Here is a 5,000-nt window from a genome sequence, read left to right as displayed (position 1 = left end):
CATTACACTTTCCGTTATATTTATGTTTTCACTACACTTTCCGTTATCTTTTATATTTTCACTACACTTTCCGTTCGGATTATTTTCGCCAAAATTTCCTATTGAAATTTTTCTTCACGCTTCCGAAATTCTGCTTGCTCGCAGAAGGCAGAGGTAAACTTTCATTACACTTTCCGTTATATTTTATATTTTCACTACACTTTCCGTTATCTTTTATATTTTCACTACACTTTCCGTTCGGGTTTATTTCGCCAAAATTTCCTATTCAAATTTTTATTTCACGCTTCCGAAATTCTGCTTGCTCGCGGAAGGCAGAAGTAAACGTTCACTACACTTTCCGGTATATTTATGGTTTCACTACACTTTCCGCTACTTTTAAATTTTCACTACACTTTCCGTTTTCTTTTATATTTTCACTACACTTTCCGTTCGGGTTATTTCGCCAAAATTTCCATTTCAAATTTTTATTTCACGCTTCCGATATTCTGCTTGTTCGCGGAAGGCAGAGGTAAACGTTCACTACACTTTCCGTTATCTTTTATATTTTCACTACACTTTCCGTTATCTTTTATATTTTCACTACACTTTCCGTTCGGGTTATTTCGCCAAAATTTCCATTTCAAATTTTTATTTCACGCTTCCGATATTCTGCTTGCTACCGGAGGGCAGAGGTCGATTAAGTTTGACGATAGTCGTGTCACTAAGTGTTCTGGCGATGTTCTAAATTTACTGTAGTCTCTGGAGATACCCTACATTTTGTTTTATAAAAGAGAAGACATTAGTAGATCAAGATGTTCACATGATGTGGTGCTTGCTGCTGCTGCAGGTTTTTCCGGGTTTTCCTGCAGCTGAAAAAGCAAATGCGCCACTGGAATCATCAATGAAGTCGCCCCTCCGGAGCGTCAATTAAATTTTGTTGTTTCATAATTTCATGATTTGTATTACTTTCTTGACCTGAGACTTACTTCAAAAATATAAAAAATACACACGAATTCATTTCATAAGCTTTTGTGGTTCTGAAAAGAACCTTTTTTTTATGGAAACGGTAAGGACAATACAGGGGGAGGCATTAAATTCAACCGCCAAATCCGTACAAGGTTCGACCTTGCCTTTTCAGGGCGTATACAACATCCATGGCTGTGACGGTTTTGCGTTTCGCATGTTCGGTATATGTTACGGCATCTCTGATAACATTTTCGAGAAATACTTTGAGTACTCCACGAGTTTCTTCGTATATCAAACCCGAAATACGTTTAACACCACCTCGACGGGCTAATCTTCTAATGGCAGGTTTCGTTATTCCTTGGATATTATCACGCAATACTTTACGATGACGTTTCGCTCCTCCTTTTCCTAAACCTTTACCTCCCTTGCCACGACCAGTCATTTCGAATGTTAAGAATAAATTATATACTGCACGATACGAATGAAATACTGTTAGTGATACTAACGACAGACTTCGACTAAAGTTCTACACCGAACTCGGTCGGGTTTTGTTAAATTTCATGACTCCGCCCACAACTGGAAATCGGACCAATGGCGTCTCGTCTAGATGGTATATAATAGTTGGCGTGTATAAGCCGACTCAGTTCATATGTTGTCCGTCTATCGTTCGGTATACATTTCGTTCGTTACAATTCGCAATAGGTTTTGAAAATGGCTCGTACCAAGCAGACCGCTCGTAAATCGACTGGAGGTAAAGCTCCGAGAAAACAATTAGCTACTAAAGCAGCTCGCAAAAGTGCACCGGCTACGGGAGGTGTTAAAAAACCTCATCGTTACAGACCCGGTACTGTTGCTCTCCGAGAAATTCGACGTTATCAGAAGAGTACTGAATTGTTGATTAGGAAATTACCCTTTCAACGTTTAGTTCGAGAAATCGCTCAAGATTTCAAAACCGATTTACGATTCCAAAGTTCAGCCGTCATGGCTTTGCAAGAAGCTAGCGAGGCGTATTTGGTAGGACTCTTCGAAGATACGAATTTGTGCGCCATTCACGCCAAGCGCGTTACCATTATGCCCAAAGACATTCAGTTAGCAAGGAGAATACGCGGAGAACGAGCTTAATTTCATATATATATATATCCCAATATATATTGAAAATATATACAAAAAAAAGGTTCTTTTCAGAACCACAAAATGCAATTGATGAAAGAATTCGTTTATCGATAGATATGAATGAATGAATGAATGAATGTATGATATTTTCAATAACTCGCATCACGTAAATATTAAATCACGGGTGTTTGCAGAACATGTTCAGTATGATCCAAATATGGATTATAATACTGAAATTTTACTTTCCGAAACGAATCTTTCGAAAAGATCATTTTTAGAAACGGCTGAGATAAATAACGAAAAACAAGCGATCACTGAATGAAAGATCGCTCATAACATCACCATCTTTTCGTAAATTTCCTCTGATTCATATTTTTGAATACCTGGCATAAATCTCGAGTGACTTTTTGTAATATACCCTATACCAAAAATGAATCGTTCTCGAGATATTCGATCGTTTATACAGAAAAAGTAGGTATTATTCGGTTCTCGAGCCATTTCCCTATAAAATTGAAAACAAGTCTCATAGAATACATAAGCTATTATTGATTCATCAAAATATTACATTCCGTCGTCTTGTAGGAGGAGTAACATTTCCAAAATGATGAACGAGGTATTAGGAGTCGATGAGTAATTCTGAAGATATAAAAATCAGTGATTTCTCAAATGGAACACCCTTAGTTTGGAAATCTCGAAATGATTTTGACTCATTTTCCTGAAACGATCCCAATATCAGAAAATAAGTCAACTGTTCACAAGACATATTTCAATGAAATAGAAAGACAGAGCAATATTTTTTAATTTTTACTCTTTTACGAAATTATTCGATTCATATCAATTCGATAGTCGGCGGCGGCGGCGGAAGAAATATTATTTATCTATTTTTTTTTTCTGTTTATAGGGATAGGCTAGGTAGGTAGTTCTGACTATTTATTTATATATTTGTTGGACAGTTGAATTATATACGAATTCTTGTAAAAAAAATTGTGGCCCTGAAAAGGGCATTTGTTTTCTTAGACTTCGTCGCCGGAGAGAGAAGTCAACTGATAGAAGAATTTACTTCTTCTTTTTTGGAGAGGCAGCTTTTTTGGCTTTCGGAGAAGATGCCGATGCAGGGGTCGCTTTCGCGGTTTTCGGTTTGGGTGCTTTCGGCTTTTTTGTTGGTCCTTTGTTAGTTTTCTTTGCTTTCGAAGGAGACTTGGTTTTACTAGCAGAAGTCGCGGACGAAACCTTAGAAGCGACGGTCTTTTTATCCTCGGCAGTTACCTTTTTAGGCTTGGCTGCGGCAGCCGCTTTCTTTTCCGGAGAGGCTTTCTTACCTTTCGGTGATGCAGCAGCCTTCTTGCCGGTTTAGCTTTTTCACCAGCTACGCGTTTAACGGGAGTTTTTTTGGCCTTCGCACCGGCCGTACCGGACGTTTTCTTTTCGGTAGCCGACGGTTTTGCCGAACCAGAAGATGCCGATGCCAATTTGAACGACCCGATGCACCTTTTCCTTTAGTTTGTACTAATGATCCGGAAGCAACCGCAGATTTAAGATATTTCTTGATGAAAGGTGCCACTTTTTCTGCGTCAGCCTTATAATTCGCCGCAATATATTTTTTTATGGCTTGTAAAGAGGAACCACCCCGTTCCTTCAATCCTTTAATAGCGTTATTAACCATTTCCGACGTAGGTGGGTGAGAAGGTTTACTTCTTGGATTTTTAACTTTCTTTTCTTTCTTCGCAGTAGACTGTGCCTGCGGCGACGAAGATGAATTAGCCGAAGCCGAAGAATTCTGATTTTCTATGTCTGCCATAGTAAAAAAACAACTGACAATATATTCTCGGAAGATAGATGCTACACTCGTTAGGCGTCTAGAGAGAATGATGTAGTCCTCTGGTGTTCCGTTTGTTTAAATATTCTGGGTCGAAGCACAGGCGGACGGGAGACTGAACGCTCGACATTCTCGTTAGACACGATATTGACGGCTTCCATTCTGCTGTCGAAATGTTCGCATCAACTTCTTTACGAAATCAATGCCGGTTTCCTATTTAGACTTCGACTAGCACAATAACGTGGATAGATTCTACGTATTCCGAAAATATTTTCTGATAAGAAAAAGCTAATATTAAACCTCGACAACTCACAGTAAATTACAATGAAATATGAAGTATTGATGATTTTGACGTAACTCCAGACAATTCCTTTCCGAAAATACTCGTAATCGATGATCTGGAAGGAACCTTCGAATAAATATCATAGGCGCGACTGTCTATAGAAACATGATACATTAGCCGATAATACTCGATAAATACACGAGTGAATAGGGGCATCGAAGAGACCTCGTGTCTACCTTCATACACGACTATAACCAAGAACCGACGCTTCTAATAGCATCAACATTTTCAAAAATTATCCCTATAAAAGTGTTCGATGAAAACGGCATTCGAATAATAACGAACGTTATTAATGTTATATTCGATAAGATATAATCATCGTAATATACTTTCAATAAAAAGGTCGATACTACAACACGAACGAACGAACGAACGAACGACGATACTGTGAGCTCTATCTATAACGGAGTAATACACACCCACCCCCACCCGAAATATATAAATCGTCAATGTTATAGTCGAAATCAGAAATGCTAATCAAACGTTTTAGACAACATATTAGCACGTAAATAAAAAAACACGTTAAAAAAATAACATAAGTAATAGAGTACATGACTAGTATAACAGTAACGACGTTAACTTTTTAGGTTGATAGGTAGGTAAGCACATCTAAATATAGGTGGCAAAATTATTTATTATCATCGCGCGTTTCACGAAAGGAGGTAACAATGTAGCCTTTCCACTAGCTTTGGTGGCATTCTGAAAATTTAATTTCGTCAATATCAAACAAACAAGTACTATCGTGCAGGTTTGCTTTCGACTCAATGTAAAAGACAGCCCCCC

The sequence above is a fragment of the Leptinotarsa decemlineata genome, unplaced genomic scaffold (genome assembly GCF_025532065.1).
Source record: "Leptinotarsa decemlineata unplaced genomic scaffold, Ldec_3_MD MMD2_tig00026352_RagTag_RagTag, whole genome shotgun sequence".
Classification (NCBI taxonomy): domain Eukaryota; kingdom Metazoa; phylum Arthropoda; class Insecta; order Coleoptera; family Chrysomelidae; genus Leptinotarsa; species Leptinotarsa decemlineata.
Note: the sequence above shows the minus strand (reverse complement) of the source record.